The sequence below is a fragment of the Phaenicophaeus curvirostris genome, chromosome 3 (genome assembly GCF_032191515.1).
Source record: "Phaenicophaeus curvirostris isolate KB17595 chromosome 3, BPBGC_Pcur_1.0, whole genome shotgun sequence".
NCBI lineage: Eukaryota > Metazoa > Chordata > Aves > Cuculiformes > Cuculidae > Phaenicophaeus > Phaenicophaeus curvirostris.
The window spans coordinates 9,104,082-9,123,615 of NC_091394.1; positions in this window are offsets into that span (position 1 = coordinate 9,104,082).

Here is a 19,534-nt window from a genome sequence, read left to right on the forward strand (position 1 = left end):
AATTTCTGTCATAATAGTACTGACAATACTATGAAGGTAGCAATGGGCCAATCGCTTGAGTTACATCTTCTACTATCTGTCCTGCCAGGTAACCTTCCATTGATATGGTCAGTTTTTAACTCCCTTTCTTCTTTTTTTTCTCACTTTATCACTATATGTACACACCATAGGGAACACACATACATATGTGCACAAACTTGCATGTGGCTTCTTTTTTTTGCATATATTTTCCCCTACTGTTCCCTCTGTGAAAGCAAAGGAAAAAAAAATGTTCCAGAGCTGAGTATGATGATATTGTGAGGGTGCAAATGTTTCTACCTGGTATAAGTTTATGTCCACCCGAATCAATGTCTACCTTTCTGCTCTTCATGTCCTTCAGACTTGATTTGCATCTGTCCAGCTCTTAAGGCTGTGTAGGTTGTATTCTTTCCTAAATCTCTAAAGCAGGTGTTACTATGTTGATTTTACTAAAAGAGCAAGCTCATTCCCTGTCAATAAGAAGAACAGCATGCACTACAGGTCTTTTAACTAAGCTCAAATTCTACCTCATAAATGGTCCCGAGGGTTTCTTTCACTTCCATTCAGGGCCGCTTACTCAGCACATTTCCTCTCTGAATCTATAATATAATACTTGAGCTAGATAACAGAAAGTGGAAAGCCTCTTTCTTCTTTTTTTTTCCCCCTCAGACTTTGAGTATAATCAGACGCACTGATTAGATCTGTTTTACAACACTCCACGCTACAGCCAAATTAGGCTTTTGCTACAGTACCAGTCCCAGTGAACCAATTGGTGTAACTATCAGGTTTGCACTTGCATTTCTTTGTGAAGAGGTGTACTTACTGCCTGGAAAAGATGATGATATATGCCCAGCACCAACATAAGTAGTTGTGTGAATGAGTTGTGTTAGGCTGCAAGAAGAATTGCAAATAAAAACATTTTGTGGGTAGTGGTGAGAAGATTTCCTTTGGTCATTCAACAGAATCTCTGTTAAAATTGCTTTTGCATAGATCCATTACTGTCCTGGTCTCTCTTTTACAAGTTGTCGTTAAAAGTGTGGGAACACAGGTTTGTATAAACTGGAAAGCCTTTCTTCTTCCAGCTCTGTAATCCAGTAATACCATAAACAATGTTTGCAAGATATCTGTTGAAGCATATTTCCAAAGAAAGTTGTGATATCCCTCATTTAGACCAGACTGGCTGCACTGGCAACACGTGCAGGACAGGAGAGGTACTCTCCCTCTCTTGGAGACTAATCCTCAGGCACAAAGCAGTACATCGTCTCTTAGGGTGATGCAGCATGCTCTACAGTCTGTTCTGAAACATGATGCAGATGGGAAGGAGTGCCTTGGACTGAAGTTTTTCCTATCTCCTTTGGTTGGCAACCACATCTTTTAGGTAGAAAGAGTATGTGGTTTTCCTCAACAGCAGGTACCACATCTCTATTTAGTCTGCTAAAGGTGTTCCTATTCCATTTGGTCAGATTGCAGTAATGAGACCACATTGATATACATGTTAAATTTAATTTTGCAGTTAAGTCTCCCTTTCTCTTACACACACTCATATATCAACAACAACAAAAAATAATGATACAAAACCACAACTTTGTATGCCAGCTCTTCCTATTGCACAAGAACTAAATAGATAGGTTCTTAACATTCCTGTTTTCCCAATGTTAGCTTCTTACCAGAGGGTTACTTATATTCCATCTCTTCATGATAATCTGGAACTTCTTCAGTGAAAGTTAAAGTACTGAAATATCTAATTCTTTAGAATCTTCTAAAATGTCAAGGACATGTTCAGAAGGTCATTATATGAACAGACTAGTTAAGAACTAAAAATGCAACTACACTCTCTATTTCTTCCTCAAAGGATGGATACAAGAGCTTGTCAGCTATTCAGATGAATTTTTTTCTTCATTTTTACAATTCAGCTCTGAAGGCATCTCAGAATGGAATCAATACTACAGCTATTTCAGGAACACATTTTTAAAGTAACATTTATGTCATCATTGATTCTCTTGATTCTTTATAACCAAGAACCAGCCAAAGTATACTTGCTTACAATGTGGTGTATTTATTGGTATCTGTAGTACAGTATGTTTTATAGGTTTGGTTAATCCAGGAGAAAAGTTAACCTGAGTTAACAAGACTGAAAGAAATATTGAAAAGAAGATCAGATCCTATGGGATTTCCCAATATTTATTAATGATTGACTGATCTTATGTAGAGTACAATATAATGGACTTAGATGAGTTAATTTATTCTTCAGTTTCCCCCTCTTCTTGGATAGTTCAAAACCTCTGCTAGTATACAATAAACCATATGTTACATAAATTCAGGATCTGAACTATTTTCTTAGAATCTGTTTCATTTTCTTGCAACTGAAAAAATCTAACCCCCAAACTGACGAACCTTATGGGAAATGAGTTTTGTGTTTCCTTTGAAAACAAATACCGCAAAGCATACCATTTACCATCAATGATGATACAGTAAAGATTGTCCATGAAATTAACCTAAACAATCAAGTCATCCTTTGATATTATTTCGGTTGCTGACTGGCATTGTCACATTTCAGAAAATTGAATTCAGCTTTATGAAACATATGTTTAAAAGTTGTACCCTTTCAATAATTATGCTATAACATCCCTATTTTATGCAAAGCTAACTAGATATTGTCATATTAAAATAACAAATCCAATTCATTGCTTATGAAACACATGTTTAAAAAAATAAAAGGCACACTTTAATTATTTCAAGAGTGTTCAGACTGGCTCACCAGCCTACTGAATATTGCATTTGTTTAAAACTCAATCATGCAAAATGAAGACTCGATTTGAAAAATTTTAATAAAGATAACCAGACTATCATTATATCATTTGAATGCTAATCGGTGCTTTCATTCAGTGGAGGGAGCAGCGATAGTGTCAACTTTGCTGGAGGCTCTTTATTTCGCAATAAAAACATTTACATTCTAATGATTTTATTAAAGCATAGTAGCTGTCAGCATCCCCAGATGACTCCCTGGCAAACTGTATCAGTTATCAACTCATATTGCCTTTATCAAAACCACCCACTGGTGAGCCTAGGCCTGCCACAATGAGATGTCTATTGCTCGGAGAGCTGGTATTTAATCATTTCTTCTACAGTATTGTTCTGCTTACAGTGCATAAATAAGTGCTTCAAATAACCCCAGAGTGCTACTGACAATGAAACAAAGTATCAGTCCTATTTATCTTTCCCACATTCTTCAGAAACCTTCTCCTCCACTTCTTTTTTTTCCCCTTTTTTATTATTTTGTTGTTGCAGGCACTTTTTTATTCGCTCTAACCTATCATCATTCAACAGCTCTGAATTTCTTCGTGATGAGCAGTAGGACTCACAGATAGAGTCAAAGAAGGTGATCTTTTTTTGTGCTAGGAAGTGATATAATGAATACTGGAAACAACTGGATTAAAAGTGATAGGTGGTCTCTGAAGCGGTGTTGACCTTAACAGAAAAACCAAGAGGGAAGGAAAAAGAACCAAACCCCAGGGCTGCCATTTTATATCTCAAAACAGAAAGTATGTTGCTTACGTAAACGGAGAAGGGGAAGAAAGGGTAGGGGTGGTAAGCATAAGGTTGTAAACCTCCTGGACAGACCTTGTCAACTTTCTGCTAAGGGACACTAAATATAAACAGATGCATGGCATACACTGCCAGATATTTCTGTTCCTGACTAAGCAAAGCTGATCTAAGGACAGCTGTCTTAATGGTGATAAAAATGTGTCAGCCCTCAGCACATATACACATCCGTTTTAAAAAGAAATTCTTTCTCTGGCTTTCATTCGCTTTGTTTTTCACTCAGAAAATCAGCATAGATAATAGTTCTCTGAGGACTCCTTTTTCAGCTGGGCCAGCTAAAATCGTCTTGGTGTCACTGCATAAACTGTCCCTTCATTTGGTGGTAGGGAAAATGTGTCTTAGGATTGTAGCTGTGTAACTGCTTGGAATAATTTTTTGAAACCTTCATCAGTGATTGGGTATAAATGTTTGTTTTATTTTTGTGCTAGCCCAGCTCATTCCAACACACAGCAGAGTGACAGTGTACTAGGTGGGGTCTTGTGAGCTCAGTGTCCTAACATTTGACTTTCTGCTTAAACTGCTGAACATCAGTTCTGATCCACTGGGATATTTTCCTTGCAGAAAATATCATCACATCCTTTTGGTTCATGGCAGCTGTCCATCTACCCAGTCATATTATTATCCATTCTCCAGTGAAGTGTTTAGTATCAACATCAGAATGTACCATGCAAATCAATAACATATTGTTGTAATTACATTTCTCGGGCCGGAAAATCAAATACAGTTTGCAGTATTTGGCTGAAATGGCATAAATATGCAAAGTCTATTGCTCAGCTGGTCTACTGGTAACAGATCTATTTTAAATCTAGATCCAGATTTTGTTTCTGACTCTGCTTCTGATTTGCTTTGCAGCCTTGGGCAAATCACATTGTCTCCATCTGTAAAAGCAGATGATAACTGATCAAAGGCCCTATCTTTGACCGGTGTGTGTAATCACAGCCTAAAATGAAGACAGATTTTGAAAGGGCACACAAAGACAGAGGGGCAAAGAAAGTCAGCATTGCTAAAGTCTGAATGAGGGTTGGATACAACATCTAGACTTGATCGTAAGTCTGCCTGGGAGTATTATCCAGGCTGGGAATACGTCACGCCAGAAGGAAGCGTGATTTTGGCCTCTACTGCTGTTCCTTCCAACCTCACTGCAATTCCATGTCTTCTCATGAGGTTTTTAAGACCTGCAGAGGATCTTCTAACATTGAAATGTTCTGCTTCTGCTCCTAATGTTCTTCTGTTTTAAAACTGCTGAAAGTTGCCGTCTTTTCGTAATCCAAAAAAGCACTATCCAGGTCAACAAACATAACACTACATTCAGTAAAGAGAGAAAAATGATTGGCTCCTTTTGAACGTACTTCACATTTTTCCCATCTGATCTTGGTACAAGGCTCAGGGCTTCTGTTTGACCCTGTCCTGCTCACTTTATACTGAAGTGCTACTGACCTGACCTCTTTGATATGTCTATGTTGACAAATATGCAGTCTGACAAACAAGGTCCTGATACAGAAACCTTCAAACACAGCAGCAGTACTTCAAACACCCTTCAAGCTGCTATTCAGATGAAGATGCTGCCAGAACACATTTAATTTTTTTATAAGGTGAAGAGCATACCATCATTTTAGAAATAAATCCTCCCAAAATAGAAATGAAACTTTATCAAAATGCATTTATTATTGTTTTCCCAGGTACAGCTTTGAAATGTTATTTCAGCTGTAGCTTTATAAAGGAGTGAATTTATCAGTATTGAACAGAAGTGGTTTTATAACATTGAATGAAAGATATTGTAGAGTCGACTAAGGATGCATTACTGATCTCAACACCATTTTTATACAAGTATTATTCCTTTTATTAATTATCTTGTCACATAAAAGTTGTCATTGCTTACTTTCAATAAATACATGCATTTCTTTTGACAGAAGAAAAAAACATCCAGCTATTATTTTCATTTCACAGGGCAGAAAAGCTGCCAATTTCAGTTATTTAAAACAAAGGGATTAAAGAAATTGGATCACTCAAAGGTGATCTGCAATTTAGTTTTCCTGTGTCGATGTACTTTGAGGGACTTATTGTTTTATGGTATGTATTTTAAAAAGTGAGATTTGTGAAATTATCATGAAAAGAACATGCCCAAAGTATTTCCTTTACCAATTTAAATGTGCCTAAAGTTATCTAAATAATAACTTTTTTTCCTAAGTGTATATAATATTAAGGTCTAGATCAAAGTTGCTGCAGAATGTGCTCCAGTGGATTCCAAGGCAGATGTAAAATGCAGCAATTTTCTTTTACTCAATAAAGCTCAAAGAAGAATTGAGAGAAATATATGTTGATTGTAGTGAAATCATGCCAAGAAAATTTTAAATTTGACAGAGTGTGTTACTCGTCCACTAACAGCTAGGACTGTCCAGCAGAATTGCATTCTTCTAAAATGGACCATGCTTCATCAGCAAGCTACCGACTTCAAAAGATGTGATAGGAGTTGAGTTCTTGCTGAGAGATACACTAAATAATCACTTCTTATTTTTTCCCTGACATGTATTTATGGAGCAGAAAGGCTGTAAGAGGACTTACACAATCTTTACATTACCAACAAAATTCCTTCTTTTGTGCAGTGGAGTCAAGGATGGAAGAAATTCCAGAACCTGTATTTTCTTTTTGGAGATAAATCCTGAAACACTCAAGAAAACACACTTTTCTTTGAGGAATAGCAGACCGTGGCATACAAGGCTGATAAGACTGAACTCTTACCTCCCTTCTACTTTCGTTAGTAGGACAGACTGTCATCAGACAAATCCTTGAGATGGAGAAGAAAATGCAAAACAAAACCATTTTCACTCTAGCTCTAACTCTGAGCCAACCTAACAACTAAAGGAAGTGAAATCGGGATGTAAGAGAGAATGGGGGCCATGCTCATTCAAGGGATGCCAAAAGAGACTATTTTAAGAGAAACATCAAGCAGCCTCCAGAACTTTTTCTCCATGAAACATTCAAGTTTATTGGACTTGACATTAGCTACCTCCATTTTCTGTTCAACCTTATTGCTTGCAAATCTGAGAAGTTCCACAGCCATCCATGCCATTGATGGATAAGGAAAATACAGAGGGATGCCATCCGTTAGGTAAACCTCACAGGTACTCAGACCTTCTCTGTTTGATTTCAGAATGATATATGAATAACAACACTAGAATTACATAATCTAAAGAACTGTCATCGTACACATTCTTCCTGTCTTTCCTCTTTGATTTATGAAGTGACCATAATGATATCACTCAATAACATATATAAGTGGTAGTAATCATTTACCTGTTCTCTATTACTGTTTTGGTATTTGCTGCTGCAGATATTGTAACAACAACAAAATCAACAAAAAATTCAAAGTTTTTTTATTACTTTTATTTTATTTAATTACTTAACAGAAAAGAGTATAAGTGAAAGAATAATTCTGGTAATGCTAACACAATCATATCATCTGCTCAAGTCTTTTTCTCATTTTGGCTACTTTTGAACAAACATAATTTCTTTTGACTTCCACTGCAGATAGAATGCTTCCAGAACTAAACAATAAATACATATGTCAACCCAAAGAGTTTTGTTTACTCATTCATAAATGAGTTGATCTTAAAATTGGTATGATAAATAATAAATGACATTCAACCGAAAGTAATTATATATGTATTCATCTCAGTATTTTTGTCAATGCTCAGCACCAAAGACACTACAAAAAATACACCACACTAAGACAGCTGTAGAAAAATTAGAAGAATCCTAATTTCCCAAAATACATTTTTAGATCTATATTCTTTATCCACATATTAGTGGTGACTTAATAACAACAGAAAAAGCGTGAGTAATTAGAATCATAGAATCACAGAATCATAGACAATTTTGGGTTTGAAGGAACCTTAAATATCATCTAGTTTCAACCCCCTTGAGATGGGCAGGGACGTCTCCCACCAGACCAGGCTGCCCACAGTCCCATCCAACCTGGTTTTGAACACCTCTAGGGATGGGGCATCCACAACTTCCCTGGGCAACCTGTGCCAGTGCCTCACCACCCTCATGGTGAAGAAATTCCTCCTTATGTCTGGTCTAAATCTTCCCCTCTCCAGTTTACACCCATTGCCCCTAGCCCTATCACTACAAGCCATTGTTAAACAGTCCCTCCCCAGCTTTCTTGTAGCCCCTTCATGTACTGGAATTAATTCTTCTCTTTCTTGAGGCAGCAGCCAAAGCTATATCACGCTTAGTAGAGGGCCTTAGAAACTATTTCTACGCTTTAAATAAGGAGTTGTAAAAACCATGTGTTGTGTTACTCATCTATGAAAGCATGAGATTAGCAGGCACTCTCTCCATTTCATAGGAAGTGTTTCTCACACTTTACTTGCTTTCTGAGTCAGTTCCAGTTTTTCTCATTTTAAAAATTTGTGAAGAACACATGAACATGAAAACAGGTTATTGACTCCCTTAGGATAAGAAAACAACTAATATGGTGAGTGTAATGTTTGGGAAGTTTTTGACTGAAAGGTGTAATTTTGTAAAACTGAAACATATAATAGAAATAGGTATTTTCACAGCTTTTAAATGGAAAATATAAATTTTTCTCCCTTTGAGTTAAACGAGATAAAATGAGTTCTTTTTTTAACTTTTTGCTCTTTTTTCACTGAAACACATAGATTATTGCATTAATTTTAATATTATAAATAGGTACATATTGATGTTTATCTATATATTTTATGTATACATCTAGTCTACGTACTTAATATTCACATGAAAAAGAAGGCTTTATTGAAGGAAATATTTCATTCTTTCCAACGGCATTTTTTGGATAATTTTTATTTGATAAAAATTTTTGGAATGCCAAATTTTTGTTCTGTTTGAAATCACAGAATCACAGAATCACAGAATAACCAGGTTGGAAGAGACCCACCGGATCATCGAGTCCAACCGTTCCCATCAAACACTAAACCATATCCCTCAGCACCTCATCCACCCGTGCCTTAAACACCTCCAGGGAAGGTGACTCAACCACCTCCCTGGGCAGCCTGTTCCAGTGCCCAATGACACTTTCTGTAAAGAAATGAAACACCTCAAAATGTTACAGGTCAATTCAGTTCTTAAATGATGTAAAATCGAGTATCTTAAAAAGATTATTTTTATTTTTGTACAACTAAATAAATATCATAGATTCCCAGGAAAAAACACGCCTCATTCAATTCACATGAAGTCTGAGATGTTGTAGACAGGGATTTATATCACAAGAGTTATTTTTAAACAATTATCAAAAGGTGTATTGTTCTACTACAGCATTAATGACAATTTTTACTGAGTTTTATTTGAAGCTAGTGAAACAATTCATACAATTTAAGTAACATTTGAACATTATATGATTAAGCAACATTTGAACATCAAGTTGGGCCAACTGTGAAAGAAATAACAAATCATCCTGAAACTAGCTTAAAATAAGTTTAATGTTTTAATAAAATAATAATTAAAGATCTTATTATGGAAATTAATTTCTAAAACCAGGAATTGTGAACAAATTACAAATATAGACAAACAGCTAGCTGCTTGAACCACATGGTGTTTTCACGAGATTTTTAAGATGGTCATATATACTTTAGAAAGCCATAACACGACACTTTAAATACATATAATCTAAATGCTACTTTTCTATTTGAACTAATGATGTATACAACTCTAGCAGACAAAGAATATTCATTTGCAACAAATCAAAAGGCTCTGTACTTTATATAATTCCACATAAATACATATTAAAAGAAGCTATTAAGGTTGCAAAATCAAGCATTCAAAAATTAGAAAACCACAGAATTAAAATTGCTTATGCAACCTTAATTTACTCTCTCAGTGTATATATTTTTATAAAAATGCTAATAATGCAATCAAATTCCACTTCCCCCCCCCAGGAGATTTGCCTCATAAAATGGATAATGTTTTCTAACAAATAACTATTCACTGTACTGTTTTCCCCTCACCATTCAGAGTATTGTCTCCAGGACACACTTGTTAATCCACGGTTCTCCTGAAGATGCATTGATGAACATCCTTCCTGGCTTATGTATAGTAGTGATCATTTTCATACAGAGACTTAACAAACATTAGGGAATTATCCCCCTGCAAAAAGGAGCTAGTTTGGAATGAGATTCATGTCAAGGGTACTTCCAAATTCGGATGCTGAATTTGGGAGGCCTAATGCCTAAACTTTTATGACAATCAAGTCTTTGGGTCTCTAATCATCCAACCAAGAACCCCTGAGGAACTTGCAGATAGTGATCTCATGAAAAAAAATCCTGTAAAATTTCTTGTACCAGAGCTTAGAGGAACTCTGCAACATAGTCACAGTCTCTGAAGCTAGGATTTGAATATTGACAGCACCAGCCTGTGGGTCAATGGAGTTTTAAGAGTTAATCAGCTCACCCTAATAATCATACATGCTGAACTGAGTAGCCCTTCAGTTGCCATTAACTGTACTGCATATATTATAATTAGCTGACTACAAAGCTAGCTGCAGCATCTAGTTCACATGTAGGTACCTAAATTTAGTTGTCTGAACATGCAAGTTGAAATCCACTACTGTTTTCTCACATCAAAGCCATGAATATGGTCTGTTTCTTCCTTCCCTTGACTTCCCTTCCTTCACTTTCACTTCACATCGTTCAACTTCTACAGTAAAAGGTCCTTTGCTATCCTTAAAGTAAATTTCTGAACATATTAATTAACAAAGCTTAGGTGATGTTTAGGAAACAACATAATGCCTGTTAACATAGCTCACTTTTCCCTGGAAATTCCTGGAAATCTTTTCCTTGATACTGGCAGCAATTCCCAATTAACCTCTTTGTCCTTAGCTAAATTTAGCCTTTATAAATACCTAATTGCATTTTGTCTTTGCTTTTCCAAGATTTTCTGTGAATTGCTTCCAGTTTTCCTTTAGGGTCCTTCTGCAGTCTTCCTTTCACTCTTATCTCATTTCTAATAATTTTCAGTTTATCACATTCTCCTGTTCTTCTGACAAAATGGACTCTTCCACTCACTTGAACCAACCCACTGTCCTGTTCCTCATTCTAATCTGTCAGACCACATGCTCTAACAATCCATCACTATCTCTCCTTCAGAAGACAGCCAATTGTTGACCATATTTTTTTTCACTAGGCTACAGATGAATTTATAAAGGTTTTCGAAAGGAAACAAACAGCATGCTTTATTTTCCTGCCATTCTTACAGTCCTTCATCCAAATTCTGTAGAATACACAGTTTTCTATCTAAAAGACTTTTTAGCTTGGGCTAAGCAAATCACCTTTCAAATTTTAGAATATTTCTGGAACAGTTTAATAATCATGTCTGAAATTTTGCAAAATAATTCAACAGTATTTATTCAATTAGGAGAAGACATTTGATCCCAGATAACATAGTAAGGTTATTTACATCCATTGAGCTCTTGTGGCAGATGTCCAGTAGCTTTAATAATACGAAGTGCTATCCATCCCACTGGTAATTATTGAACTTCACCATGTATCCATGGCTTATAGGTAGAGGAAACCTAATTAAAATTACCATTATTCTTACCATTCCTGCTAAAGGTTTGATCTCATATCTTCTAAAATCATTTACTCTAAAGGCTCTTACATGCTCTTACATGTTCAAAAATATCCCATCCAAAGGACACTGAAAACAGGGATATGTGCTGAAGTCAGATCTCCCTCTCTGATTTAAAGCCATAAACCTGGAGGCATTAAAAGTAAGTTAATACTTGTAGAAAAAAAATTACAAATGTTTTTAAAAGGTAATTAGTGAATAATACCTTTAGTTACTTGCCCTCTTCCTTTCTCATTGAACTTGACCCTGTTGTCTATAGGAAGCATTATAAATTTTGAAAGTCTCCCATGAATTGGACATTTTAATGAACTACTCACAGCAGTCACCTGTCAGTGGCCAATGTATTGGAGAGAGTGAGTGAAAATTTATCTCTCCTGTGCAATATATAACACTACTTTTCACTGAGACCTGGGCTAATTTAACTCTGCTCTTTTCTGAATTAACAAGGCTTGTCTTCAAACCTTTCAACATAGGAGCATTCTGTTCTGTTATTATTTTAGTGCTTGCCTTCCCACCCTCCCTCAGGACGTGCATTATTTAATCCATCTGGAGCCTTAGTAACCAAGTTCCCCTGCTCTCTCTGACCCCAGTGATTTATGTTTCATATTTCATGCTGTGGTTGGTCTTTTGCCACTTATATTCCCCCTCCTTCTCCTGGTCAATCTTTTTTTTCCCTCCTCCCCCCCCTTATTTTAGGAGGAAGGATAAATATTTGACAAGTGGACTGTTTGTCATGCAAGCCCTAACACAGTTACAGTTAGAGAGGGGAATAATTCAATCTGCCAAGACTTAAACACTGATAGATCATTGGCTGTTGCTAGGCCAAGGGTTGTGCCACTCATAATTTTTCCCACTGATACAACTATTTTATGGAATATGACATACATCTTTAGGTGTTAAATCACCCCTAGAATAATTTGTCTGTCAGGAATCAAAGTGAAAGGAAATAAAATACCAGAGCACAGAGTCATATTGCTAAATTTCATGTTCCACAGAGGCTCATGCTTGTGCTTTAGTGTGTGGTCGTATCTGTGTCTTTAAATAAAACAACACGCACAGGGACGGAAGAAAACCATGAAGGAAGAGCAGGAGGAAAAGCATTTGCATTGTGAATACTGGATTCGCAATCAGTCTCCATTCGTGTTGTGCCTTCCTTACTCCCCATTCCTCATATCCTTCTTATCAGATTTCATGTTTAATGCCAGCCCTGAACCCCCATCCCACACCCACAAATCTGACTGAGCACAATAGCGCTGATAAAATGGAAGCAAATTTCTTCTATTAGTGACTGACAGCAATTTGAACAAAATGAAGTTGTACCGTGATATCGTTATATATACAAGGTGCAAATAACCTAGTTTGAATAATCACAGCCTCTGTCCTTTTAAATGATTTTTCTCCCCCATTTAAAGGGAGGCCTTTGATGTGATAATATTAATTCCCTCTGTGCTTGGAGGAAGAAAAAAAAAAAAACTAGGAGAAGCGGAAATTAAATGAGTAATGCAATGTCAGTCAATCTTTTAAACCGGGGCCTTATTAACAGCTAATCATTTTGTCATTTTGTCGCTCAAAGTAATGAATTTGATAGGAGGAGAAGGGAATGTTTTATGTTTATTTTTATTAGTTTTAAACAGAAACAGTTGTGGAAATATTATATTATCGAGGCTTGCAGCATTTAAGTGGTTTCTGTTCAGCATATCGCTATTTTTCTTCCCTGGCAGTATCTGATTGCCATAATTTTGAATAATCTGCTTGTCTTTCAAAAAAAAATTGAGAGGGATATTCATCTCAGGCATAGCACAGGGTTCCATCATTGGAGATGTGTTAGGCTTTTGTTAGGTATTTCTTTACATCCTATTTCTTCAGAAGTATCTAAGTAATTAATCGCTAGCAGGATAGTTATGCAGCTGAAAAGAACAGTATATGTTTCTCAGCCACCAGTGTCTGAAGATCAGAAAAAATACAAAGAAAATGCCTCAAATAGCTTTCTGTTTCTAAAAGTGCAATGCAGGGTTTTGTTTTATTTTAAAATTCTGTAGGCTTCAGCTACACGTTAAACATGTACTAGTAGAATGCATTAAAAATCTGTTACTCAGGATGGATTCCCTATGAGTGTCCCTGCAGCATTCTCCTTTGAAATGGCAGGGGTGACCTCTGAATTTGGACTCTGGAGGACTCTCAAATTAAGTACTTTGAATATGGTGCCATTATAAGTCTTGATCTAATGTCAGGGGGAGTTTCCCATCAGCAAAACCTGCACTATTGGGCACACAGAAAATATAAGAATCCACAATATCTTACAGGACTACAAAATTCGGTGTACCTCAATGTTCCCTTTCATATGCTTCCATTACATTTATGCATTTATTTATTTTATATTTACTTACTGTGTACACACTACTTTTAAAGCTATATTTTAAAGATTATAGAATGGATCATGACTCTAGAGAAGTACAGCAAAAAGTAGTCCCTGATCTCCAGCTCAAGGCCAGCCTCCATTTACCATGAGCTAAGTTATCGAGCAAATCAATACCTAGTGACCTAAGATATCTGGTGATTTACTTACTCATTGACTGAAAAGTAATTGAGTGGGTTAGAGTAAACATGAAAATACTTCTCTAGTATTAGCTAAGGTTCCATTTTATTTTTATTTTCAAATACAAATACATGGAAATTCTCTTCACTAGACTGGAAGCTTTTACTGCATAGAGAGAAACACATGAAGGTGGGTAAACTAAACACGCCCCTTAAAACCTGAACCTGAAAAATGCTGCTCTACTCAAATTATAAAAACATAGTTCTAGACATGCTCTACTTTCAGATAGTTTGAAAAATTAAGGATAGTACTTTCTACTGAAATTTGCCAATGGCAGGGAAATAGAATACCATACTATCGAACTAATTCAAATTGCAGAATTAAAGTAGAAGCCAAGTAGTTTTTACTGAACACTGAACTAAAGCCTACAGATGGCTCCTGCTTGAGTTCTCAAGTCATCAGTTGTTGTCTGTCCTAAAATTTCAGATATATCCACAAGTATAATAAATCAATACATATATCAACTGTGACGACACTAATGATCATCGTACCCACTCAGCCTGTGGTAAATACATGATGAAACATATTGGCTGAAAAACGGGTGAAAGAAAACTGTATGAAGTTGTTATATCTCACATTTTTAGTTGTGTAGGTATACACACAGAGTTTCCAAATGTCTACTGACAAATGTCAGCTTAGCTAAGCTGTGGTAAAGAACTAGTGTGTTATAGTCTTAAACATGGCATAGTTCCAGCTCTCCGAGTTTGCTGATGTTCTATTTGCCTTGTTTCAAGAGTGAGGAAAATGGAAGAAGAGGAATATGAAATACTCCTATCAGTGCAGGCTTTATAAAGATACTATGTGACTGTAAACCATTATCACATGGCAATCATCCCGCTGTTTTTCAGTGGAAGTATTACTCGGGAGTCTGTCCTAATACTGACTCCTCCTTTTAATTATTGTTACATATTTGTGTCTTTTATGCTATACAAAGAATGCCCTTATGAGACATGATTGCTGCCATTAAGTTGTTGATGCAGTTAATTACTGCTTTAGGCTATTCATTCAGTCTCTGCTCTCCTCAGAGAAGATTGTCCAGAGATTCTTCTAAGGTAGTTTCTGTTCAGAAAATGGAAAAAAACTTTCAAAGTGTTACAAGAGATATTATTTCCTTTTTGTTTGTAGGGAGTAAAGACATGAAAGAAATAGCTGGATCCATAATCTACAGTATATTCAGAATAAGAAATAAATTTTGCAAGTTGCTCTAAAATTAGTGGGAACTGAAATTTTGATAGTGAAAAGGACAGTCACAGAATCACAGAATAATTTAGGTTGCAAAGGAACTCTGGAGGTTGCCTAAGGGCCAACAGGGATCAGGTGTTTCAGGGTTGTGTTCAGTCAAATTCCGCACATCTCTGTGGATGGAGACTCCACAGTCTCATCAGTCACCCTTCAGTCCAGTGTGTGGCAACATCTTAAGACTGATTCCCAATTTTCAGCGACTGAAACCGAATAACATTGATAATGAGCTGGTTCTTCATGTGAAGCATTTCTGTAACGTCTGGGCCAAGAATTCTAAAAATAGACTAGATCTAGATTCTTAAAGTCTATATTTACATATAAAAATAAATGAACCTTTTTTAAAGAATGTACTGATTCCCTAAAATATTTAATTTCAACTATAATTCTTGAGCACTCAATAGTTCTGAAAATCAGGCTGTTTGTTTATATGACTGAATATTGAGGTTTAGGAGCTTAAATTCAGGTTAAATTTTAAAAATCTTAGCCATAGATCCCAATTTGTGTCCAACAGAAATCAGTGAGCTTTGTCTCTGTTTTAAACAAGAATAGTTCATCCTTCTGTAAAATAATAATCAATTCACAGCAGTATAATATATAGACAGCTTGTGCAAATCTGAAGTTGTGCCATTGTCTTGTAGGCAGTTGAATGGAACACTGAGCCTGATAAATCATAAAACCAACTGGGTTTTCTCCCTATACCTGGACACATTCTAAATGCCAAAAAGATAAAATACAGACTACTTCATAACTTTTTCTCTAATAATCTCAATAAGTAATATTACATTGAAAGTCATGGAATGCTCTTGATTTAATACAGAATAATATTTCAGAGTCCATATCCCTTGAATACGCTTTGTGTAGTCATTTAGATCACCATTATGGATGACTTTCTGTACAGAGGTAGGAGAGGGAGAATATTTGTTCCCTACTCTTCAAAGGATGCTAATATTTTTAAGGCCAAGAGTTTAACAAATTTTGTGGTACAAAGTGCCCACAGACTGGTTCCAATTAAACTAAATCCTAAAGACACTAATTTATGAAAGAAAAGTTCTAAGAAATTATAATGATTAAATATATAACTTGTTTAAGAACAATCCTTCTACTTTGAGCAACATATTTATTCTATAAAATAGCATTTCTTATGTCAAATGTTTTTTTACTTATACTACTAAAAACTCAACATAAAATGAAGGACAAGAAGTAACAATGGTCTAAAATTATTTTACCAATCTCCAGACACACCTGTTGTATGCCCAGACCTTTATCCCTGTTATTATCTGGAAAACAAGAGAGAACGACTCACATCTTCATTAAATGCTTGTAACAGCTTCAGAATCAGATTGTGGCATTCTCCTCAAGAATTATTATTTGAAGCATAGTTGCTTAAACATCTTTTATGCATCTTTGTCACATTTGGGACACTCAGAAAGCTTTGTAGTTTGAGCAGTTTCAGTAAGATTTATATTTTGTGTGCCCTGCTAGGGTGATAAGCTAATGGGCTATTTGGAGGGGATTACTTATTCTTTCACTAAACAGGTCTTATGCTGTCTTCTTCAAAGAACAAGAAAAATCAAATGACCCTGAAATTATATGAATAACAATTATGACCTTTTATTAGTACATGTAAAAAATTTCTGTAAATAAACACATTTTATGTCGTGTTGCAAAGATGCATCTTACAAATGGCACATAGGGTTCTGATAATTTGATATGGTACCTCTAAAACATTTCAGCTGCTATCTGAAAAACAAAATATGTATGTATATATATGTATGTATATATATGTATGTATAGTTAACTACAGAAATTCATACTTATGCTCTATTTAAGACATTCAAAATACACAAATGAGTTCAGGGAAAAAGAAGAATTAATTTGCAACTTTTGTGATTCAAAATTTAAAATCAATTACCTACTGCTCTAGTACCTGCACTGCTTTATTACTGCTCTGTCTGTCTCCTTTTTTGCGTGTATCTAGGTAGAAGTTGTCTTTAAATCTGATGTTCATGCCTTATTTTATTAGAGCATGTAATTGACTGGAATGAGGGCTTAGCTCACTGTTCCAATGGAAAAATAATGTAGTACCTTAAAAATATTAAATAAGCAATAGCTTATTGCAAAAGCAATATTTTATTGACAGATAGGGTTACGTTATGTAGATAATGTTCTGGAGCATGCTCAAAATAAAAATAGGGCATCTTCTGACAAGTACATCAAGACTTTGAGAAGAGCCCAACCATCATTAAAAATAAATCCAAGAATTGACCTGTTCTTCAGTCTACACTGGACAAAATCAGAATTAATCTTACAGAGTGTTTATTTAAGAGATAAATATGTATGCGTGCAGAGGCTATTTGTTGACTACCTTCACTCAGTATCTTAAACAGTCCCTTCCTTGCTTGCCAGCATAGCAATTCTGGAACAGCCCATTGACAATGAGGCAAAGGAGGAGGAGTCAAACTACCCATCTTCGAAGTGGACTATATTTTGTTTTTATTTCTATGCTTGGCACTGTCCCAAAGGACTACGTCTATGTTTGCATGCAAAATGATTGGCTGGCTGATCTCTGATCCCTGAGGATATGTGGCACAGCACAGTACGTGTCCACACAGTTGAAATCTCATCATCTCAAAAAGCAAAGTAGCACCATCCCTGCTGCCTCTTAGTAATATTCTCTTAATTATTCAGTCCTCTGAAGTATCTCTGAGTGTTGTCTGGAAAGGGTGTAAGCCTGACTAAATCAAAACCAATCTTGGGAGTGTTTGACCCTGTGTTTGGCTCTGCTCAGTTTAAAAGCACAGTGGTAGCCAATATGAATTTTCAGCATTTGTCAGTACACACACCTCACATTTTGCAAAGAGTTTTACACAGGAAAAGCATTTCAATATTTTAAAGAAGTTCAGAAACTTTTGGATGACTATATTGTATGTATTATTTACAAGGAGACTGAATGTAGGTGTGAACAGCAATCAATATGTCTCTCTCTTCTGTGCAGTGGATAGGCAAATAGTGAAAAGGGAATTTAGTGTCTTTCCATCTATTGAGAAGTTTTGATGTATGGATTAAAACTTGCAATTTTCAGTCCTTCTCCATGGTGCTAAGCTACATAGTAAATGGGTAGCTAACTGCTTTAGAGTCTCCAGTGGACAGTTGCAGGCCTAGGATGGATTCCAAGAATTAAACTCATTAAAGAATTTCAAAAATCCATTAAATAGATTAGATGACAAGTTGATCATTTAGAAATGTCATCTTGTGATTTTTTAATTTTAAATAATTATATTTTATTTAAAACATTAGTAGACAAAGAAAGTAGCAATTTAATGTGAAATTCAATAAGGCTTTTAAGATGTTTTCTTAGAAATATTCCTACCATTTACAAAAGCCTGTGATACACACACAGGTGACATAGGTGCTTCTAGTACTCTGTGTGACATAATGCATGAGGAAACAAGCCAAGTACCTCCAATGAATTTAGAACTACTAATAGCGTATAGTGAGACTGTTCATCAATTTCCTTGCTATGATTGTTAAGTGATAACATGATCAATTCCAAGTGTGATCTTAAAGAATTGGTTTTAATTCTGTGCATTTTTGCATCCTGAAAAGATGCATGAAACCTACTTTCTGTCATAGCAGGTTGTGTGTGTTACCATCTACTTGCAGATATTTAATCTAGAAATTCTTACTAGGCATCTTGAAGGCTAAGAAAGTTTGTGTTGTCATTGAGAGCAAATTCACTAAAGATCACTCCTCAAAGCTTGTTTGGGTTGCTTTGGCTAGGTGATCATCCAAACGAAGACCTGGATAGTCTACTAACTCTCCAAATAACTTCTTTCTCTGACTGTGGGAAAGATTTATAATCTGCTTTGCAAAGAAGTCTAGGCTCCTGAGGCTAGGCAGCATGTATTAGAGCTCCAAAGTCTTAGTCCTTTAAAACTGAATTTAGCCTCAGTGAACCCATCAGCCCTCTGATGGACTTTTAGTGCAGTTTGCCAGAGTAAAGAACCACCTTCTCATTATGGTGACTCAAAGAGTATAAAGACATGTGCTGCAAAAGCCAATGCAAGTAACGGGTAGTAAGATCTTACATGAAATGTGACTCCTCTGCAAGCGGTCCTCAAAATCACTTGTAAGATGGCAATTTGCACAGTGCTGCATATCACTGATTAGCTGTTCTTTGTTTATTTTGTAAACGTGGCCCATACAGGCCATGTTGCTAATGCCTGCTCCTCATGAGCTCACTGAAGTCATGACAGATAGGGAAGGGACTGCTCCACTTTTCTTCAGCTGTGTGAGTGAAAGCTGATTCTAAATTAAGACATAAACAACAGAAACTAAATATTCTGTCTCCCTTTTTCTAGACACTTGCTCTTTTCTTTTGATGTTTACTGTTATGATTACATTAGGCAAAGAAATTCTCCTGTATCTTCTCCCAGCACCTTGAAAAACATCATCTATAATTGTTTGTCTTGT